The sequence below is a fragment of the Stegodyphus dumicola genome, chromosome 10 (genome assembly GCF_044657685.1).
Source record: "Stegodyphus dumicola isolate Sdum_Otavi_A_Nest chromosome 10, ASM4465768v1".
In the NCBI taxonomy this organism is placed as follows: Eukaryota; Metazoa; Arthropoda; class Arachnida; order Araneae; family Eresidae; genus Stegodyphus; species Stegodyphus dumicola.
The window spans coordinates 130,202,773-130,227,689 of NC_140777.1; the positions used below are offsets into that span (position 1 = coordinate 130,202,773).

General features: G+C 32.6%; 1 protein-coding gene and 1 long non-coding RNA gene across 5 annotated transcripts in view; one reads left to right on the forward strand and one right to left on the reverse strand.

Moving 5' to 3' along the window:
* LOC146995104 (uncharacterized) overlaps positions 1-5,867 on the reverse strand; it is a 95,521-nt gene extending 89,654 nt beyond the window's left edge. The window contains exon 1 of one of the 2 annotated variants that reach the window (XR_015043543.1): positions 4,610-5,867. This is a non-coding gene — a long non-coding RNA (uncharacterized LOC146995104). The remainder of the gene's footprint in view (positions 1-4,609) is intronic. The other variant, XR_015043542.1, reaches the window with a different exon arrangement.
* The window catches only part of LOC146995103 (uncharacterized), a 235,771-nt gene that overhangs the window by 105,556 nt on the left and 105,298 nt on the right, over positions 1-24,917 (forward strand). The window lies entirely within an intron of this gene.

Here is a 24,917-nt window from a genome sequence, read left to right on the forward strand (position 1 = left end):
GTGATAGAAGCAAGATAAAATTTAACAGAACAACTTGTCGTTAGTCGCCAAGCTCATGATGCATAGCCAAATATGTACAGTGAAGGATAGCTAAATTTGATGATGATAGCCACTAATTTTAAAGGTTTTCGGATATAGCAAAACAAAGGCGAAATTTTCCAATTAACGGATTTTGTAAAGAAATGTGGACAAGCTGTAATAAATGAGGATGATATAAAAGAAGTTTTCATTGTGATGACAATCCTTCTCAATCATCAATCAATTAATGAATGGCGAAATCTGTAGTATAGTTCTAGATCCAGAAAATACGCTACTGATAGTGAAGAAAGTGACAGAGAAGTTACTGACAACGAGAAAATTTTGATTGACAAATTAATCGGAATTCTCGAAACAGCAGTTACAGGACTTCAACAATGTAACTAAGCAAAGGATTATGCCTGTCTACAGAATTAAAGAGAATGTATTAGCGCAACAAACGGAGCAACTTAAACAACTTGCATTGAGAGAAATGTTTAATAAGGCAAACAAATCAATACTAAACTTCTTTTTTTTTTTTTTTTTTTTTTTTTTTTTTTTGTAAATTTTGATACCCTTTAGGTCATAAATACTTCATTATTTCACGAACTTTATCCATGTACACGTCGATCTATTTTCACTTAAAAAAAAAAAATCCCCGAATTTCACAAAAATAGCATTGTGCACTCTTTTAACTTTATCCATGTACACGTCGACCTATTTTCACTTAAAAAAAATCCCAGAATTGCACAAACTTGCATTGCACACTCCCTTTACTTTGTCCATGTACACATTGATATATTTACACTTAAAAAGTCAAAGGAGCACCAAATTCTACAATATAGGGGAAAAAAATGCAAAATCTCAATAAAATACATTTTAAACCAAAAAATAAAATAACATAGAAAAGAAAAAACATGTTATATATTTAAGCACTACCAAAAGCAAATATTCACTTACCATGATTTTCGAGTTCGCTTCGTACACCCCGAGCCACGTAAAAATCAAAATATCAATCATACTCAAATGACTTTTTTCAAACCAGGTACTCTTTCTGATCGAACACTTCACATAGTGACCATCTGAACTTTTCTTCCTACAAACCCATTCAAATCCATCTAAACGATTTTTACGTTCGACTAGACGCATATCCTTCCTACATACAAAACACTTATAATGGCTACTAAGTAAACCTACATTTACACACCAGTCAATTAAAGCTCTTTTCCCCTTTTGCTCCAAATTGTACAGAAACTTCAAATTAATCTTACTACATTCGGCCATTCTACTGTCTAAAGAATCAAACCAACACACACCACAAAAACGCTTACAAAACATCCCATGATTCAAAATTTCCCAGAATCATGCACCTGATTATGTCACAATAGGGTTTCCATAACATTCAACTACTCAGGCTACCATAAATGAAACAACAACTTGGTGATAAATCAAACAACAACTTCACCATAATACAAGGGGTACCTTAAAGTCTACTCTACCCCAATTTTTTTACTTGCTATTTTCAAGTTGGCAATTTTGAGAAACGTGCGGAGCAGTGGGTGATTCTGCACTCTCCCAGTTTGTCGCAAGGGCTCTTATAGGATTTTACCCAAATTTTAATTAACATAATCTAATATTTTAAAGTTGCAATTGCATAACATTATGGGAAGAAACGTATTCATGGAAAGGTTGTTTCACATTACGGAAAGCTTCTATCAATCTACAACTTTTATTTATTTTTAATTAAAACAAATTTTAAGACTATTTAAAAGGAAGAAAGAAATAAAATAGAATGGAAATATCCCCATTATAAATAATCAATAAAGATCCTGAATTATTAAAAAAAAGTGTGGAAATTTTTCTCTTCCTAAATATTTAACATTACTGGATAAATAGTAGCATTTAGGCTGATTAGCATATTTCAGCTAAATATCCACTGTATCCTTAATTCTTACTCATCTATTACAATATAAATATACCTAAGTTTGAAAAATAATATTAGGTACTTTTCCGTTTTGCCGGCACAAACGATAAAGTCGCCAATAATGGTACAACTGATGCCAAACGGAATATCTTCGCTGGCAAACTTTTACCCTTCATTTTCAAAACAAGTCGCAGCCATTTCTTATCAGATTGATTGTTTCTTTCAATACTGACATACAATTACATAGAATTTTTACAAGATAGTTAAATTTTTTGCCCTAAGACCATTCGCGGTAATTAATTACGATGCAATCACACCACTCACCTGAACGCAAAGATATAGAAAAGGAAAATCAAGGGTTAAATTCATCAAATCTAATGAGAATGCACTAGCGAAGTAAAGCACTGCGGTTTTACATAATTTCTGAGTAAGCTATTCGTACGAATTAAAATAATTCTTGCATTTGAACTTGTATTCCATAAGATTTAACTTGAAATTAATGTAGATAATTACTGAGAGAATTATATTTTTGTAGCGTAGTTTACATGAGATAAGATCACTTGGGGTCACGTGATATGAACCGGCGAATCAGGATGAAAGCAAAGTAAATTCTTAAATTAATGTCTTTTTACAAATTTATTGTCTTTATTTATTGGTTTTTTACAAAATTTTAAACCATACTAAAATGCTTATGCCTTCAAAATAAAAAATTCTTAAAACTAACATTGGTTAAATTTTTTATGTGTATACTGTATGTTGCTGCCAATAAAGTCTGCTTGGCGAGATTTGCGCCGGCGAAATGGAAAAGTACCCAATATTATAATTAAATTGTCTTGGACTAAATATCTCACAAGATTAGTAAAGTTCTGCTTCAAGTAAGAGAAAAGCAGTTATGTAATTAATTGATAATACTGTATTATATTCTACAAGACATCTTTGTGTGTTTTCCAAGAGGTTTCACCTTTCAAATTCTGCCCTGCTTCAGAAAATATGTTATAGTGTCAAAAGCTGTTAAATACATGATTTTAGAAATTTTCAGAAAGATCATTTCAAAAATTTGGTTAATCTTTGGAACATGGTAACAGGTAGTTTGGTGACATTTTGGTAAGGTGATAAAGGTTACTAGCTAGGATTTTAGCAATAATCTGAGAAGTACACAGTTCGAATCACAGATTATTTTGTCTCAGAGAAATGAGAGATCATGAGACATGTCATGTGACATTTTCCGGAAAATTCCAAACAGGATTTTAGCTAATAAGCACTTAGAAACAATTTCGCTGCTAAAGCGCAGAATCGCCCACTTATTTGTTTGGTGCTTTTTACAAGAGTAAGAAGAATTGGATTTTTGTAATTTTTTTTTTTTTAAATTTTTATTTTTTAAGTGAAAATAGGTCAATGTGTACATGGATAAAGTCATTTTTGTGTGCGCAATACCAAAGTGTGCACAATGCCATTTTTGTGCAATTCTGGGATTTTTTTTAAGTTATAATAGGTTGATGTGTACATAGATATCGTGTATATGCAATTCTTAAAAACGCAGCAAGCAGTGGGCGATTCTACACTTCCTCCCAATTTCGCACCTAATCTTCGTCATGATTAAGCACTTTTGTTCCATAAAAGTTCTAGCATAAGCGTAATTCGGCTAGCAGATTGTTGGAAAAAATTTTGAGTAAAAAAAAAAAATAAAATAAAACATGGCTTTACTTCGTGAAAACAAAATGGCATCCAAAAAAAAAAAAAAACTAGCAGGTTGCTGTAGCAGGGATGGTCGCCAAAGTTTCGCCAAGTTACCATAATCCGAAGATTCACCAAAAATTTTACTAAAAAATTCCCTTTTTCTACTTGCAAACTAATAACAAATTTAAGAGTTTCTAGTTTATTTACAGTGTGAGCTCCATCTAAGGTATTTTGTGCATTATGGCATTTTGTCCCATTTTTAACGAGCATTTTAAGCTAAACATACAGTTCTGAAGAATAATGGTCAACTTAATATAACATGTGACATGACGAAAATATAGTCAGCCTATTTTTGAACTTATACTTAACATCTGGATTTATTGTAAAATGAAGACTAAGAAAACGCATAATTCAAGGAAACTAACATTTTATACTTTTAATTTCGCACATTTAAATATTCTGGCACTTTTTTAGGAAACTACACATATTCGATTACATTTGGATATCAAACATTTTACTTTAATTGTATATTGAATTCCTACATACAAACAGATCACGAATATAAATATTTTCGCTCTAGCGTAGAACTGAGTGCCCCTTCGCTTCACGACAACTTTTTTAAATTTTGGCGATGAAACCTTACTTCTGGTTACCATGATAGTTTTAACTCTGTTTTAGCTTCCTGATTTTATTTAAATGAAAATAGATTGATGTGTACATGGGCAAATTTAAGGCAGTGCGCAATGCCTAGTTTGTGCAATTCTAGGATTTTTTTTTAAGTGAAAACAGATCAATGTGTTCATGGACACAGAGTCTGTACAATTCTTTGACTTCTTATTTTTGTTTTGTGTAGCGACCATCAAGAAATTGTACCTTCCTGGTGCCGATCTTGGCATCAAAAAAAGAATCGCCAAAAAACAAGGGGCACCCAATTGTAAACTTTTACCAATATTTTGTGTATTTGAAAAAAAATATATATAAGTGAATACATACACAGCAAGCCTTTTGAAGCGTTCTTCTTCATCACCCGCATCAATATCCATTGAAGTCTCGGAACTTTTAAAAAGAAAAGCACACGGTAAATAACACATTTGTTCATTGGCGCAAACACAACCAGCGAATCAGCTTTACGTTTCAACGTTGCCAAATCGCGCAATTTTCGACAAAACTATGCTGCCAAAATTCACGTGCTTGCGTTTTTGGGAAATTTTCCCTGCTCTTTTTTCTTAAACGCACATATGTTAAAATAACTTTTCTATTAAAATTAATTTATAATAAAAAGATCTTGCCCCCCAGATGGTATAGTGTTTAGGAGCTACTCTAATTTTTCATTATTTAATTTCTTCAAATATAATGCAAGACTCTAACATTTGGTGGCAACAGTTTGAAAAGTAAAACGAACATTTATAATAGTGATTCAACGGGGAGATCAGAGATCATTATTCGTTAAGTAGTGTTCGACCCGAGGGCCTTTACCACTACATGTTTATCAATCCCCTAAGGACCTGTAAAAGTTCGTTAAATTCCATAAACTGGAAAAGTCGTATGCATTTGTAATAAAAGTGCAAAGTCTTCAGTTGCGAAGAAGTTGATCAGGGGTGACGCTGTAGCCTTGGCTACTAATGTTTAAAATTAATTTATGACTAGTAACAGCATGAATTATAAACAAATAGCTAAGTTATTGCATTTTATTTTCCAGCTATCGAAATGCGACGCTACGAGCAACGTTTTGAAACCAAAACCTAGCAATCATGAATCAGAACTAGAACTAATTGCCATTCAGCATAAAGAAATTTAAATATAAATATGAATATTAACAAAATATTAAAGTTAATTTTATAAAATAATTAAACACATGAACAAATATATGAAATAAAAAATAATTATTTCTCATGCAATAACTGGGCCACTACACTACTCCCCCACCAGTAACTAAGTTACGTTACGAAGATGGAGAAATAGGTAGTAACTAGTATTGCAGTGTTAACCACTATCAAAATAATTTAGTCAGTCCTTGAATCTAACAGGTAAACGTATAGTTCTGCCTGTGCGAGAAGGTTTTTGATTCACATCCGAATTTGAGTCCGGTCTCTGCAAATTACTGTAGTCAGGTTGTATCAACTGAGAATTTTCCTCAGCTAAAATATATGCTGGTTTCAGGCGATCCAGGGATACATTAACATGTTTTCCTTTTGTGCTAATAGTAAAATATTTGTCCTTGCGATCAATAACAGGAAATGGTCCTTCATAAGGAGGTTCCAAAGATTTTTTTTATCCGATCTATTCGCTGAAACACATGAGAACAAGTTTTTAAGTCTTTATGGACAAATATCTGTTCAGATGAATTTTTACGAATTAGTCTCGGTCCAACAACTTCCATCTGTTTCTGGAGTTTATTAGCAAAAGTCTCCGATGCTGTCTGGATACTTGGTTCGCTGAAAAACTCGCCAGGAAGTCTGAGACTCTGGCCATAAACTACTTGCGCAATAGAATGATTGGTATCTTCTTGAATAGTGCTGTTGAATAGTTTACAAACCCAAAAGTACTGTTGGTAACGTGTCCGTCCAAGATATGTTGTTGTGGGCTTTTAATGCTGTTTTCAATGTTCGATGAAGGCGCTCAACATTGCCATTACACGAGGGGTGGTAGGCAGTAGTGTGTTGTAAATTGATGCCACAGATTTTGGACAAAGCTCGTAATGTATCACTTTTAAATTGGGATCCACGATCACTAATGAGTTTACTTGGCGTTCCGAAACGCGCAATCCAGTTGCTATAAAAGGTTCTTGCGACGTTCTCAGCAGAAATATTTTCTAAAGGAATTGCTTCCATCCAATTCGAAAATCTATCTATGCAAGTAAGACAATAAATATTCCCTTTAGATGGTGGAAGTGGTCCTATGAGATCGATATGGATGACAGAAAATCTTCCTGGTGATACTTCAAACTCACCTAATTTTGTTTTGGTGTGCCGATTGATTTTAGCTTTTTGGCAATGAATGCAGGTTCTTGTCCACAACTGTACATCTTTTTTTATGTTAGGCCAAATGAATTTTGATGTCATTAATTTCATAGTCGATTTTATTCCTGGATGTGATAAACCATGAATTCTTTGAAAGACGTGTTTTCTGAAAGCCTGAGGAATATACGGCCGAACATGTTTAGTTGATGTATCACACCACAAATATTTCCCCGATGGTAGAGAACATTGCTTGAAATTCAAGGAAGTAGTGGTTTGCAAACTCTTCAGTTCTTCATCTTGAGTTTGTTCATCAGCTATTTTATCATAATCTATCGATGAAATTTCATTAACTCTAGATAACGTATCCGCCACAATATTATTCTCACCTTTTAAATATTTGATATCAGTCGAAACCTGGGAGATGTATTGAAGTTGGCGAGCATGTCTAGGTGTTGCTTTGTCAAGTTTTTGACGAAAGGCGAATATTAAGGGCTTGTGATCTGTATAAATTGTAAATACTCTTCCTTCTAGATAATGCTTAAAGTGTCTAACTGAAAGATATATGCTTAATAGTTCTCTATCATAGGTGCTATATTTTTGCTGAGTATCACTTAATTTTTTTTTCATATTGTTGCAACACTGAGCCAATCGCCGTATCTGAAGCATCTGTAAATAACGCCAGAGGTAATTCAGAATTGGGAAAAGACAACAGTGCCGTGTTCACCAGGTCATTCTTGCACGTTTCAAACTGTTTTTCAGCTTCTTCAGTCCATTCGATTTTACGTTTGTCCCTCTTTTTAGCTCCCTTGAGATACGCATGTAACAATGCTTGATTCTTCGCTGCATCCTTTATATAACGACGATAAAAGTTAAGTATTCCAAGAAAGGTTCTAAGTTCATGAATTGTTTCTGGTCGTTTGTAGTTAGTAATAGCTTGAACTCTTTCTGGCAAAGGACGGGAACCCTTAGGTGTAATTAGGTAGCCTAGAAACTCGATTTGGGGAACAGCAAAGACAGATTTTGAAACATTAATTCTTAACCCAAATGTATGTAATCTTTCGAAAACTAATTTAAGGTGATTTTCGTGTTCTTCATGGGTACTGGATGCAATGAGTATATCGTCTAAATAGGGGAAAACGAATTCTAATCCTCTAAAGACTTCGTGAATAAATCTTTGGAACGTTGCAGGAGCATTTTTTAAACCGAAACTCATTACATTAAATTCGTATAAACCGAAAGGAGTGATGATAGCCGTTTTACATTTGTCTTCTTCTGCAATGGGAATTTGAAAATAAGCTTTGAATAAATCAATTTTAGAAAAAATATTTGTACCTCTTAAAATATGATGAAAATCTTCAATGCGAGGAATTGGGTATCGATCAGGTATCGTCTGCGCATTCAATCGTCGGTAGTCTCCGCAAGGACGATATGAACCATCCTTTTTCGTAACAAGGTGCAAGGGGCTTGACCACTGGGAGTTTGATGGACGAATTATTCCATTGTCAAGCATAAATTTAAATTCCTCTTTAGCTATAGCTAAGCGTTTTGGATCGAGCTGTCGTGCCTTTGAATAAACGGGTTGACCAACAGTCGAAATAAAATGTGTAACACCATGTTTAATTTGTGTAGGAAAAAGGTTAGGTTTAGAAATTTTGGGATATTTCGACAGTAAATCGAAAATTTTTATGGATTTATTTAATGTGGTTACTGAGTAATCACTGGAAATAGCAGCGACATCACACTGGACACAAAGCTGTGTTACGCCATCAATTAATTTTTTCTTATTTATATCGACAAGCAATTTATATTTGTGAAGAAAGTCAGCTCCTAAAATACCTTTTGTGACATCAGCAATTATGAATGGAAACTGAAAATCACGACGTAATCCCAAATCAAGAGTTAGCGTTTTTATGCCATAAGTGGAAATATCTGTGCCATTAGCTGCATACAGTTTATATTCAGTTTTACATTTATTCTGTGAAGTAGCAGGAATTATGCTTACGTCAGCTCCGCTATCAATAAGAAAGTGCAAATTTGATCTTCGGTCACGAACGAATAAACGAAATTTGCGACAATCCTTCATATTTTCTGCAGCAGCGTTTGCCGCTGAACCTACTGCAGATTCGAGTTTTCCTGGTTTTTGAAATCGTTTTTTACCCAAGCACACGGAGGCTTGCATTTCTCTAGAATGAATTTTGCTCCAAAACGAAAGTGATAAAAACAAAATTTGCCAGTAGGGTCATATCGTTTACGAGGTTGGCTTCGAGATCGTGAACGTGAATTACGTAAATCCGAGTCCCTTCGTCTTGAGCGAATGGTTACTTGATCAATTTTTTGTTCAAGAAAGGTAATTCTTTGCAACAAATCATTTGCGGGAACAGAAGGAGCATTAGTACTAAATACTTCTGGTTTCCGATTCATATCACTAATTTTATCTGCCATAGACGCTAACTTGGTTACATCTTCATCACTAACTAATAATATATTTTTATGGAGTCAGGTAGCTTCTCCAGCCATAATGTTTTGATTAGATTTTCAGACACATCTGTAGTAGCAACTGATCTCAACTTCTGCAAACGTTGGCTTGGTTTCATGTCTCCAAGTTCGATACCAGTAATCAAACGTTTAATCCGTACATTTTCACTTTCTTTGAATAAATGTAATAACCTAATTTTAGCATCCGAATATTTTGTGGCACTATCGTTCGTTACAATGTCCCAAATATTTTCGACGAACTTAGGTTCAAGCTGTGAAACTAAATAATTAAATTTCGTTTCTTCTGAAACGATATTTCTAAGTTTGAACTGAGCTTCAACTTGAAAAAACCATATTTCCGGTTTATCAATCCAAAAAGGAGGTATTTTCACACTCACCTTATGAAGCTCCGGTGACTGTATCGTATCTTTCATAGCAGTTTCAGAAGAGTCATTTGTTGACATTTCGAAAATTAATCAGGGTCACCACGATGTAGCCTTGGCTACTAATGTTTAAAATTAATTTATGACTAGTAACAGCATGAATTATAAACAAATAGCTAAGTTATTGCATTTTATTTTCCAGCTATCGAAATGCGACGCTACGAGCAACGTTTTGAAACCAAAACCTAGCAATCATGAATCAGAACTAGAACTAGTTGCCATTCAGCATAAAGAAATTTAAATATAAATATGAATATTAACAAAATATTAAAGTTAATTTTATAAAATAATTAAACACATGAACAAATATATGAAATAAAAAATAATTATTTCTCATGCAATAACTGGGTCACTACAACGCCATATATCGGCCACAGATGAAGTTTTCGTTGGATAAGCTATAATAGCAACTAATAATTTTGGCATATCTTTTACACATTATCGTAGATTTGACACAGTATCGTACAGTAAAAATGGAAAATAATATATACAAGTCCCAGAACTTTTTTTTCTTTCGTCTGAGGCGAAAGTACTATATCTTAATACTCATAGGGAAGGAGACGCGTATTTCCAAACCCTACCCCACTTTTCAAATTTTTGACGTCACGGAAATATCGACTAGTTTGGCAAGACGCCTACCCCACTTTTGACTACTACGGTGCGCTTTCGAAAGAATTGTGCTCCTGAATAGCGTGTTTAGGTGCTAATTGTGAGATTTTCGCAATTTAAATTATTATGAGTGGAAATTTACGCAAAATCTTTAGTGAATGGTTATTGTTTAACGCCGTAGTGTATTTGAGGAAAGAGGAGAATAATTCACTGCTGATGTATACATTAACAGTATGAAAAGTCTGGAAGGTGATAAATGCAATCGGCAATAAATGTGCTGCATTTCATCGCAAAATTCAGCGACGCCAGTAAAATAAACGAAAGTGTTTGAAAAACTTATCCACATCTGAAGCCACTATACAAAAATTATATGTGTGCCAATACAGCAATTTAAATAAAAAAAAAAAAAAAATTGCAGAAAACTTCAGATCAAGGAATAAGAATTGCAGTGCCTCTATGTGCTTAAAAACTACGAAGCATTCTGCAGACTTTCGTGCCAAAATCAAGTTTGACAAATAGATTAATACATTTTATTGTTTCTTTTAGTGTATATATTTCAAAATTATTAAAATAACTTGAACAGTTTATTGCTGTTCAAGTTGCTTAAAACAGCAATAAAGTTCATTTATAAAGATACACAAGGAACTTCATAATTCATTGCTTTGATGAACAACTGAAATTTACTAAATTACCTAACTTTATAACATTAAATATCTTTGTAACTGTGTTATTATGCTCTGTTTTATAAAAGCTTCTTAACTAGTTCTAAAAGCTAACTACTAACTAAAAGCTTAGTTACTTACTATTCATTTGTTATACATTAAAATATTTTCTGATTTATTTACTAAATGTATTAAGAATTTCCATACATGCTTGTGCAGTGTGAATGCATGTTTGTGTAATGAACTTTGATTTTCATGAACGAAAAAGAAATACAATCTCCGAATAAGTGTTTTCCAGTTCCTGTGTTTAGCTGTAAAAGTAAATTCACTTCAAGTATGTGTCTGTGTAATTTTGACGATGTAAATGCTGAAATGTATGTATAGTAAAAACTCGACAAAAAAAATATCCGGAAAGCTCTTGAAATTTTGGATAGCCGAGCATATAAAAAATGAAATATTGTAATAAGTGAATGTAAGAATAAACTTAGTCTAAAATCATAAAAACAGTTCATCTTATTTGTATCAACTTGACTATCAAAAGCCAATATTTAATATTATGCACGATTTTGAAAAAAAATGTATGCTGCTGATCTTTGGAATATGATAACGGGTGATTTTTACAATGGTTGTTATGTGGATTAAGACTGCAAGTTGAGACTTTAAATATGAACAATAGTAATCTGAAAATTTGAAGTAGTAATTTCATATCCAACAATCTCTGCCAAATAACTTCTATGTTTTAAGTAATTAAAAAATATATTTTAACCACTTATTATTAATTTTATAAAGTATATTCTATAATTTAAATTTTATTTACTTTCATCTATTTTTAATGTTTGCCATTATAAATTTCATACTATGTACTTTTTTAAGATTTCATAGTTGCTAATTAAACTTCCTTTACAATTTATTTAGTTATTCTATACTTACAGTTATATTTTATGTAAGAAAGGGATTTATGTGCAAGAGATATACAGTGAAAGTCATTTAACACAAAACTGAGGGGACTGAAATATTTTTTCGTGTTAAAGAATATTGAAAAGAAAAAAAAAGCATATATTCAACAAAATTAAGCTTAGCTAAATTAAGCTAATCCGATCCCTAAAGATCCTTCACCTTCGGACTTATCCAAAATAAAAACTGCGATCAAATCTTCGCAAATCATTTCAAGCAACTTAAAACATTCGCTTATCCCATCTGTTGCGAATTGTGCCAGATTATATGTTCTTCCCAAAATTCATAAAAGTGGTATTCCTTTCCGCCCTATTGTATCAAATTTAGGTACTGCCTCGTATCCATTAGCTAAATATTTAGTTTCTAGATTTTCCACTCTATTAGACAATAACATTTACACCATAAAAAATTCAATAGAGTTTGTAAAAAAGGTTAAAAACATTTCTCCTCGTAATTTACTCATGGTTTCTTTTGATGTAAAATCATTATTCACCAATGTCCCAGTGGAGGGTGCATTAAGATGTCTAGAAACCAGACTTCGCGAATTTCATTTCTCTTGCATCGAAATTGATGAGCTAATTTCTCTCACTCAACTCTGTTTGAAACAAACACATTTTGTTTTCCAAAATAAATATTACAAGCAAACTGAGGGATTAGCCATGGGAAGCCCCCTCAGTCCCATCCTGGCTGATATCTACATGCATTATTATGAATCAAAATTGTTTGAAACTTTAAACTTCCCGGCATGGTTCCGCTACGTAGACGATACTTTTACCCTGTTTGAAGGTAATAAAGATGATTTAAATAGAGTTCTTTCAACAATGAATTCTATTGATCCTGCTATTCAGTTCACTTTTGAACTGAGACTTGCAATTCTCTTCCGTTTCTCGACATTCTGGTCACATGCAACACATCCAACTTCAGTACTACAGTTTACCGTAAACCTTCATCGGTTTGCCTTCCACCACACTTTAAATCATGTCATCCGACTAAACAAAAGTTAGCTTCATTTTATTCCTATGTTTTCCGTGCTCTTCAAGTTTGCTCCTCCAAACTAGCCCTTGATGAAGAACTAAATTATTTAAAAGCAATAGCTATTGACAGGGGCTTTTCACCTAACATTATTAATCAAGCAGTTAAAAAATTCTCATCTCAACACACTAAAAGCCACACTCTTATTTTAGGAGATTATAAAAATTCTGTTGTTATTCCCTTCTTTCCATCAATTAGCTATAAAGTTGCACATATTTTGCAGAAATTTAACTTTCGGGTTGTTTACTCTCCCATCAATAAAATTCCAACTTCTAAACTCAAGGACCCCATTCCGGATATGAATTCCTGTATTTACTGCATAGCAGCTTTCCCTTGACCAAGAGTTCGCATTGCATACGTAAATCTTCTGTTTAGCTCTGATATATTTTTTCGGACACCCATCATATTAGAGTTTCTGAAAGTTCTTTTACATGAACACTTTGAGCATAGTAACTCAAATTTTGAGCTTAAACCATGATGAAATAGTTCACTTAAATGAACATTACATATTTTACAACATAAATTATTTTCAATACATTGAAATAGGATATCCAAATCAAATAGTCTATAACCACTAAAATTAGGCTCTAAAGTTATCTTTATCTCTTGGTGGCAAAACAGTGTCACTATTTAATTTTTTAAACGAAGAACTGACACCACACTTCTTATTCATTGTATCATTATGCTGATTTCCCTGGAACTTTCTTTTCTTTGGTCGATGAATATAAGATCTTTTATTTTTTACATCTTCCTCACAATTTTCCATAATTATCAGGTGATAAAAATACTAAACAAAAACTGCAATGTTATAATAAAAACACCTTCAAAAAAGTCAAAAGAAATTTAGAAATCGCAAAAGAGCTTGTAAACAATCACGTTTCACGCTAATCCAAAGCTGGAGTAAGATTTCAACACATGCCTATGTTAGATTCCTACGTTAGAATAGTGCTATGTATAAATCTAATATATTCCTAAGTCGCGCTTTCGAGACATGAAAAACGCAGTTTGAGTTTTGTCAATCGGCCCAGTAGAACGGGAGATATAGCACAGTCCTCCTTTTTTTTTTTTTTTTTTTTTTAGCTTGATAACACGTCAGCACTGTTTTTCCACCATCTCAAAATAAATTATGAAGATTTGTGCTTATGCAACTAGTTGAATTTCAACAGAAATACACGTTCATATGAAAACGTTGAAGCTCTTTTAAAGGGCCGGTTTTATACCTTTATGCAAATGTAATTCTACCGCATATAGCAGTACTTCCCTGTTCGCTGAATTACTTTCACACTGAGTCTTCCGATGAGAATTTTCCTAATTAAATACCAAAGGATGAATGATTATAAATTTCAAAGCACCTACTATCTTAACGATCGTTTCACTCAAAATCAAATATTCGAAAAGTGAGCAGAAAGGCAAAATAGACAATAGCTAAACATGCGAACATTGAATGTGAATAGCACTTTATTGTTGGTCTGCTGCCTTTTAATAGCTAAGATAGTACTTGCCAGAAACCGAAGATTATCCAACTGTGGGCATTGTGGTAAGAAGTCCTTTACTGAGTTCTCCAGCCGAGTAAACGTAAATGCGATTAACCTCTCGAAGCCGGCTGGTACAGCAGTTGTACAAGGAGAATGACTTTCTCAGACGCCGGCATCGGTACAACTGTCGTACCATCCATGCCCTCCCCATTTTAGAGAATCGCCTATCTGTAGATCTTTGGGTGGTCCATTGTCGCTGCTCAGAGTAGCCGCTGGCTACGCATTATTTCCCTCTTCTTATCAGTTTAGCTACATTTTGGCAAAAACCGCAGGTTTCGTCTCGCGCCAATATACTTGAAAATTAAATAGAGGCCATCTCTTTCTCAATCTGTCTCATAATTTTAATGCTATTTTTTTTAGTACTGACTTTTGCTATGATTAAAACGTCAGCGATTTTGCACGCTCTTTAAGCTTACCATATTTAATGTTCTTTAATCATAACAAATAAGAATAGATTAATATTTTAGATTTAATGCCCTTCTAGAAAATAGGTAAAACCGTTTTTATCGTTTACTCGTTTACTTCCTTTTCATACTTATGAATAATAAGATTTTATTTTGACATTGTTTTGTGGAGTGCATAAAACCCTTAAGAACTGTCAACTCTTTCAAAGTGCTTCTATTATGCAGGCAATTTTGTCTGATTTATCAGGAGATAAATAAGAGACAATTGTATGCATAATAGTTTTTCTGATTTTCATTCATTCAGTGATTGCTTTCAATGATTTTCATTGATTGTAAATTAAATAAAATCAATTTATCTTTACACCCTCTTTTAGGATGAGATCTGCCAAAAAATATTTAAATATCAGTAAAGCTCACGTTACTTCTAAACTGAATCAAAACATCAGTTAAATGTTATAAAATTTTGGCCAGTTTTATTTGCTGAAATTCTTATACTCTTCAAGAGATAGAGAGAATTCAGACAAGTTGATAAAAAAATATTTTAAAAAAGTTGTTATTTTGTCTGTAATAAGGTGTATGTCAACTTACTACTAAATGTATGAAAATTAGGATTGGATTACGGAAAAGCACGCGAACGCTATCTGCTTAAGGGAATGGATGCTTTCGTGTAAACCTTTTTAAGAGAAAATTGCTCGCATTTACATTCCTGGTGGAAAACTCCACATGTAATCAACCCGTTCTTCGGTATTGATTGGATTAATTTGTTCGCTTACTGAATTACATCAAAGCACCCAACGATTAACTGTATAAGGGGAGTTATGTCTTCGCGGAGGACTTTCTAAGAGAAGCTGGCTTGCATTTACGTTACACAAAAACCATGACTCCAACTATTTATCCGGGATTCAAATCCAAGCGAGCTATAAGTGTTCAGCCACCTTTACCGCTTTACTGAAGAGCAGGTAAAAATATTGATAAAGGAAAAGTATTGAATTAACCGGTTTAATTTACTAACCTATATTTCTCAATCGACAGTACATAAATTACGCATATGAGGGGGATTATTTGTGAATAAATAAACTGTATTGCACTTTTATCCACTATGTCATATTACAATGGAATTATTGCATTTCAAAGTTATTTCTCATGAATTAATTTTGCTCTTCATGATTTTTGATATTTTCAAAGAGAAAATTCCACACTTTAAATAAAAATATACACGAGAAGATACTTTATGCACAATTTGGCGTAAACGGTTTTCTTAATTTTGCTTTGAAAATATTGCAGGGTAATCGTTTTCATTACTGGAAGAAATATAAAAAACAAATTTACTACATGGTATCAACACCCAATATTTCCTTATTCTTTTGAAAACGTGAAAGATTACTCTTTCTAAAATAAATTGGAAAATATATTATGTGCAAATAGAATATTCGTTGAAAATGAAATAGACTTCAACTTTTGGATATAACGATAGTTTTAGACGAAATTTCTACCTATGGAAAGAAATTGACGTATAATTAATTCTTCATGAACATTTAAAACTGTTCTCAAAATTCTTTTGATGATTGCATGTATAAGTCACGAATTTTTTTCTCGGCTAACATAAACAAAAGCCAATTTTACAAAGAAAAATTCTCGTTAAAGATATACCTTCTTTGCCTGATAGTCCAATGTAATATTTGTTAAAATTAATTATTAAACGCAACCAATGTATCTCGGATTTTGATTTTTATATTATAATAACAAAATTATCGAAAAAAGCAGATTTAAATCTCTGTTATTGTTATGTAAAGCTTTATTATTGCTGTAAGTTCATCTCAAAATCTATTTGTATTGAATCTCATTCTAATCATCTAATGGTAATAAATATTATTATTATTATTTCATTAAATTAGTCATTACCATTATTTTATTAATGAAAATATGTTATTAAAAATCGCATTCCGGCCTGCAGACTTACAGATCTAGTCTGTATTTACTATATTTTGTTAAATTTTGTTCTCGCTTGCTAATTTCTAATACGAAAATACGCGAATATAAATGAAGAGTGAAAACAAAGTTAAAAAATTCACAAATTATTTACGAGATTGATTAGAAATAGTGAATGAAATATAAACATTGCATACATTTTGTTCTAAATAAAGTGTGCACTGGATATGCATCCAGTACTGCACATTTATTTATGCACTATTTATTTAGAATTTTGCTTTCACTTAAATATGAAAGCAAAATAATCATCGAAAAAATTGCAAATCTAGCAACTCCTCTACTATGGGACGTAGGTGTCCGACAAACATGTAAATTTTACTTCACCCATGGAGGGGAACTGACGACTTTTCTCATTAGGAAAATGTCAAAGAGGGGGCAAAACTGTTTCGGATTGCGCTGGTCTGAAAGCTATAATATGAGAATTTCGGCCCGGTTTTAGAAGGTTAAGAGGGTAATGCTTGAGAACCTATTGTAATAATTTTGTGGAAACATTTATTTGGAAGAACGTTTATAAAAGTATAAAGAAACATTACAATGAGAGAGAAAATATAAATTATTATCAGGTTTTAGTCAAATTATCTGTATATGAAACGTCGAAATGGTAATATGAGGAGTATTTTATTCATTTGTGTAAGCATTTTATTTACTTGCATACCAACGAGTTCTGACGAAAAGTCTGCATAGATTTATTACCTAATTATTGGCACTTTTTGCAGACGCAAATGAGATCTAATCAGAAAATAATCAAGAATCTGAATCAGTCAATCATCAACACGCACATTCTAAATCAGATTTCTGAATTACTTTCTTGAAGCGTTTACGGTCCAAATAAAACTGAAGAAACATTTTAAACACAAAACAAAGCAGCAGAAGTGTGATAAGTATATATTACTATAAAGCCAACACTCTGTCAGTTAAAGACAAAGTAGTTTGATTAAATAAACAAGGTGAACAGAGACACAGTTGTAGCCGTTTGTAATTTTAAAGTACATAAAGCGCAGGAGTATATGAGAAAACTAGTGAGTAGCACATTGGTTACAATTTTTATTATAAACATGCTGAAACTGTGAATATAATTTCAAGCATCGGTGGCATCATCGAATGGAGACATGCTTCAGTGTCAGATGTATTTCATTAAAAGATATGAAATATTTTTAAACGTTTAAGAACACAGTTTCTGAAGTACTTGACAGCTCACCCTGTATAAGCTTCATTCCTTTGTTTAAAAGTCGGTAAAGCGTTATCACAGATTTTCTTAAAAATTATCGGTGATCAATACTGGTATTGATCAATCATAACGACAATAACATACATTGTTATGGAAAGAGAGAAAGTACTTGTGAGGCTTTCTGAAAGACCGAGTCTCAGTTTTAATATTTGAATATTAATCTCTACAAGTCTGAATTAACTGACACTACTGAAATAGTTACGAAAAATTGATTCCCACTGTTAAAAAATTGATCTGCATTATTTTTTCGTAAATTTTATTTTTTTAAACAACATGTCTGTAATCAATGTGCGCAACCGCTTTGATGCTGGAAAAACACTAAAATTTGAATCATCGTTGTACAAGCTAAAAAAAAAAAAACAATATTTAATTGTGAGAATAAAATATTCTAACGACTATAATGATAAATCATGAATAAAATCAAATCTGTAGCTGCAAGCCTTTTTTTAGCGTTATGGTGGTTAGGGAAACCTGAGTGCGATACCGTAGGGCTCAGGTTCGAATCCCGGAGAAGGCATGGATGTAAAATTGTCTGTCCCTTCATAGGAGGCAATGATGTCCCGCCTACTAGGCGCCTCCATGATAAAGAGACTACCGATCTGGCCTTAGGGCAGGACGATGCCGACATAGGCAAGTGCCAACCATAAGAAAAAAAAAATTGATTGTAATCTTATTCAAAAATTCCTAAGTATAAGACGCAAATTTTTAGACACCTTTCTCATGTTCGTTTTTAATGGTAATCAAACTAATATGAAAGTGGACTGAAAAGTCATTTTTAAATGAACCCCATAATCTTATACGTCTCTGTACATTTGCATTAATCCATAATGGGCCAGGTATTATTTTGTCGAAGGACAAGAGTCTAAATGGAACGATTATTTCGCTTGCTTGCGAGTGAATTCTAGGAGGTCCGACGAAGACATCGCGGACGAAAACGTAGCGGAGAAAACAACGTAAGAGGGAAACTTCGTTGTAGAAAACATGTGGGAGAAAAGAAGGCAGGAAAACATATCGTAAGTCTAAAACATCATCGAAGAAAACAATCGTGGTACAAAACATCGACGAAGAACAGAAAGAGGTTCCAAAACTTCGCAGTTTAAAAATATCGTCGTGGAAAATATATTCCTATAAAAGAGAGTAAATAAAATAATCGCATGACGATTATTCTGCAGATATATCTTTTCTACATTTAAAAGGTGCTGGTGCGTATTCGAGTAATGAATTATAGGTGCGAGTAAGAATGAGGAATATTTTTACCTCTATATTTCATATATTTCCTTTCATTAATAATTTTTTGCTAAAAATCCAAGAAGGAACTCTTGCATTGAAAAGTTGAAAGGAAGTAGAAAATTAATGATACGTATGGGAGTACTACGCAGTATTTAATTTTTATTTTAAGAGAATTTTAAATTTATTTACTTAACTATTAAACGTTATTATTTAATTAAGTCATTTCATAAAGTTGTATTGGCAGTTCTTCATGAACAATATATTTTTAAAAAATTAAAAAAGGGAAAAGGAGCATTTATTTTAGATTAAATGTATTTAAAAGTTTTATGCATGTCTGAAATTTCTAATATTATGTTCTTTGAATAAAATTAAGACTTCTTTTGTTCTTTTTCCTTCAGCTTCTTCAAAGTAATCCTTTTATATAAGTATCCTTTGCATGTTGCGATTCGTTAGTTGTGATGACACAAGTCAGGATGAACTACGTAATATTTCAGTACCGTATTTATATTTATTGGATTATTGGAAGAGCACGTTAGGGCTCTTTTCCTAAGGGGAGGGAAGCGTTTGGGGAGGACTTTCTCAGGAAAAGTTTCGTACGCACATTACACATTAGAAAAACCACAAAATTCTCAAGCAGCGTGTTTTTGTGCTGGGTCTAGCTACCAGCGTTCAACGACTTTACCTCTGGACCCCTAAAGCCAGATAGAGTTATTAACGGAATAGATTATTAACGGAAATGCATTCATTTTCAGACTATTTTTTTGAGAAAGATCAAATTTAAATTTAGATCTAGAAAATGTAAACGCAGAATTTTACAAAAAGAAAATATAGGTACAATAAATCCTCTTGTCGATTACCATCCTAAGATGACCGATGTTTCTGAGAAAATAAGTAAATATAGGTTTTTCACAATGTCTCTCTAAGATGACCGCATCAACGGAAGACTAAAGAGATATGGAATCGTCAACGATCGCTTTGAAACGAATATTTTATATTTAACTTTACATTTATATATTTTTATAAATGATTCTAAAATATGGTTAAGCTTCTGTGTCTCAGTGTGCCACTACATGGAACACCCAAATTGAATCGCTTCGAAAGCCTCTAAATTCAACCGTAAATAGATAAAAATGCTTTTATAATATACTTTGAACTTTTCTTTTTAAACCGTAGATAGCAGCATATCACAAGGAGACACATAACGTTAATTTATTATGTGTTATTAAAATCCATTTTTTCAAGTAATTTTCTCTATTTTTTTAATGATATAAAAATTTTATTTGGAGAAAAATAGGCATAATTTTGCTGGCTGTACTCCAAATTATTTTTTTAATCTTTCATACAAAAATCATACGCAGAATCATTGAATAAAACCAGGTGTTCCATTAGCGGGAACACTGCGCCTTTAGCAATCTCATGCTCTTACTAATCAGAACATCTGTGCTCTCAGGAGAGAACATCCGTTGTTTTCGTTTTCTGTTTCTGTTGATTTTTTTTGGGTAGGGAATGAATTCAAACAAAGCAGCATTGAGGGGCGAGGTGGTTTTTGTGTTATGAAAGCATTAATATTGGCATCTCGAAATTTTTGGGGGTAGTTTTTAGGCGGGAATTTCATTAGTAGCTTGACTCATCTTTACTTAGACCTACGCGAAATTTTTGCTGCCTTTTTAGTCTCATTCCCGTTTATTTTCAATAATTGTGTAGATATTTTTCGTGTATCTATATATTATAAGCTTATTTTTCTTTTTTGTTAATATTAATCGTAGTTAATTATTTTAATCTTAGTTGGTTTGTGCTTCCATCAAAAAGGTGTGACTTGCTTTGAACAATTTCACGAAGATAAGAAATAGGAAAATTTATAAACATTTTTGTATATAGGACTTGTGTATGTAGATATGTATCTCATTTATCCGTATATATTCAAGAATATTGTGTATATCCAGGAAACCATGTATACAGCCATAATACAGAGTTTTTTCATTCTTATGCAAACGCTTCTACTCATTTTCGTGCTTCACTGCAATGCTCGCTTAGTCGCACTTTTCAAAGCTCTGGCGGCGCAGTGTTCCACCTCATGGAACACCCACAGAATTAAAACGGTAAGTGCAATTTTTACAAAATTTTACCTGTATACTTATTTAGGACTAAATAGACTGAATACAACGTTTCTTGCTGAAATTCCGACTTTAACGTACAGTGCGCCGCAAAGGATTAAATATTTTAGTTCTATGTTACGCAAATTGTATTTCTCTCTTTGTACCGGGGAGAGGCGCAGACACAAATTTGTTAGGATCGTAAAGCTCGGGTTTAGAGCTTTTAATTTGCTGTGAGTTTCAACTAAGCAGAGGTTCTCCCGAGTTTACTTGGTGAGCCGCTACTGAAGTCAGAGGTGTCAAAGTGTTCTTCGCCGTTCCTCAGCCAACTTAATGTTTGAAAGCCAATAAAGTAGTTTCGGTCAACATTATGACTCTGAGGTTTCTTGGGTTCTAAACTGAGGGAACATCAAGTGAATTTACAGTCCACTACTTTTGAACGACGGGACATACAGTTTTCACACACAATTTATTCGAAAATGTTTTAGTTATTGCTTGAACTTTTAGAACGAAGTTCTCAGCGAACCACTTTTTTTTTACGACCACTTCTTAAAAGTATAGCTGTGGAATTCTGGTACTAATTCTCATCTATTTAAGATTTCCCATTTAGGTAATATTTTATTACTGCATTTTACAATATAAAGGAAGTATTATAATTACGAAAATTTTCAAGTATCACATTTCAGTGGAAATATCCATTTTGTCCATATCTGAATCCATTTGGATGATTTTTGTGCGACATCTCATACGGACAGAATAAAGACTTCTTCCTTTTCATAGTATATTTTATAATGCATTTAAAAGGGATTTTTTCGTGTTCTCTGTATGTATGTAGATCTAATATATGTGTGTATGTATCTCGCATAACTCAAAAACGATTAGCCGAAGAATATTGAAATTTTCTAAAGAGTAGGCTTGCTTCTCTCTTTATATTGCAGGTTAGCTGTACCAACCGTATATGTATATGCTCACGTATATGTACACCAACATCCTTTATCCGGCTTAAAAGTCCCTACACGACCTTTATTTTTGCGATCGTTGCTTGTAGTAATATACTTCCAGTTATGGAAATGTTTTTAAATCACGAAAATATTCATGTTTTGGCGATGTCAAATTTTTAAAAAAATTCTTTTTTGACAAATAAGTAAATCCAAATTTTAATACAGTCTCGCGGTTCGTATACTTACATTTGGGAAAGTTTCATACTTGTTATCTATATAGTATATAAAGAAGAAAGTTTGTGTGTTTGTCCTCTCATAACTCGGTCACTACTATAGCTATCACCACCAAACATTCTACAATTAGGTCGACGTCACGTTTCTCAAAAAAAAAAAAAAAAAAAAAAAAAAAAAAAAAAGTAGCTAAAATCAGAGCTATAAATAAAAACTCGGAAAAACGATAATTTTCTTTCTCATTTTTCGAGTGGCAACAGTCTCGCAAGCTGGAGACGAAAATCTGCTTTATTTCGAAAGTTGTTACCATTGCTCTCTTTCAAATCCTAGAGTTTGTTAAAATACGAAAATAGATAAAAGATGAAATAAAAATAGCTTTCCCAAACATTAAATACGTTATTCCCGATTCCGAAAATTCGAGGGAAGCCATTTCGACTATTCTCATCTTAACCACTTTCATGAGCGAAAATACTAATTAAAAATTCTGAAAGTTCTAATTTTCGCACTCATTTTTCCTAGTGGTAACAGTCTCGGGCGTTGAAGATAGAATTGTTTTATTTCGAAAAGTGTTGCTACTGCTCGCTTGCAAATCTTACATTTTGTTAATAAAAAAAATTGTCAATTTTACATAACCTATATATATAAAGAAGAATGTCTGTTTGTGTGTTTGTTTGTTTGTTTGCGTTATTGATTTCTCATCAATTATGATAAATATTTTGCGACATTGAATCGACTAAAGTTGAATATAGGTGAAATATTGGATGGAACTTGAGCTGTTATGGCCATTTGATTAGAAAGACGAAAATCACTAAAAGCTGAGTGACATTGCTTCTGATACAATGAGAGAGAATTATATTTTTCTATCGAAATTTTTTATGTGGGGTTGCATATCGCACCAGACTGAAAAATGTATAACTATGAATCGTATTTTTTACATCGTTAGAGAAGGATTACAACGGTATCGTTCTCTCTGTTGTTAGATACATTGCTTTCAATCTAACTTAATTGACATCGGGTACTTCCGCTAATAAAGAAATAAAATTAGAAAAAATTCATAAACGCACGACCAAAATTAAGCAGTATACATTATTTCAAAATCAGCAACTTTCTTTTAGGAATCGGGTATTCAAGTTTGAAAGAGCAATTCGAAGAAATAAATTTAAATGATCAGCAGCAAAAAGTGTGTATAATTTAATAGGCCTTATAAGGAAATTCACATAACTTATAAGGAACAATACATAAGGCCTTACAAGGCCTTATTTGTTGTTCGCCTGAGATTTTTGATTTTAGTAAGCACATAATTTTTCGATTCTTTTCATTTGAAAAAATATGCGTCTGTTTCTCGTACTTTTCTAATATACAGTGAATTATTTCATAAGAGCATTACGCGGAAGTTTCTAATTATTCGTTTATATATAGTATATAGACATTGTCAAAAATTCGTTTCCTCCAGATGTAAACCACCTGTTTCTCGACCTGGCCCAAACAGCTTTTTACATATTGTTAACTGCAAACAATCATTCGATTTACTGCATAGTTAAATGGAATGTACTCTGAGAGCTGAAAAATGTCAACTAAGCAATTTGCAATTTGATTCATTACTAGTAAATCTAAAATCAGTTTCGTTATTTTAACAAGAAAGGGCATTTTTATGCATAGTGCTGGAAATAGATTAAAGATTTAATAAAAATTAAATTTTAGGTTCGAGTTCCATTTGACGAATATCAAAATGTTTACCTTGAAATATTAATAAAAGTATTTTGAAAATAGGAATGTAATTTTTAATTAATTTAAATCTATTTACTCTAAAGCAAAATGCCGTTACATTAAATATCAGAGGCACAAGTAGAAGATATAGAACTGGATATAGATGGCTAGAAGTAAGAAACAAACAGAAAAGAAAGAGAGAGATCAGAGTAAAATTATTCATGTTAAATTCAAATGGAAAGAATTTGAAAATGCTATATTTCAATAGCTAAGATTTAGTTAACTCTAACAGGGAGAAGTACCTCATATGGGCATAGTCTACATCATAAGTGAAGTGGTGAAAGCATACGGTATCGTGTTTTTACTATTTGAACACTTTCGAAGATCTGAATGATGAGTTTATATATGTCAAATACTCTATTAATTACTTATCTCTATCTATCTGTAATTATACACGTACTGTCCAGCAATGAATGCTCGATGTATAGGTCACAGCCACTATCCCACCAAAAGAGAAAACTTTCATTTATGAAACTTCCTAGTACGTCTGCCAGGGAAACGAAAACAGGCTTTACATCTAACATTATCCTGCACATTTTTATGAAACATTAACATTTTGATTCGACCCTTTTGTTTTATTTTGTTTTGAGTTTAAGCAAACGTTTCGAAAATCATTCCTACTTGTAAATACCTGTTTGTTTCTTGTATGTTTGGGGCACCATTGGTCATGTGGTTAGGATTGCAGAATACTGAGAGTTTTATGGAACTGATCATCCCAATTGTAATTTCCATTATTTATATACAAAAA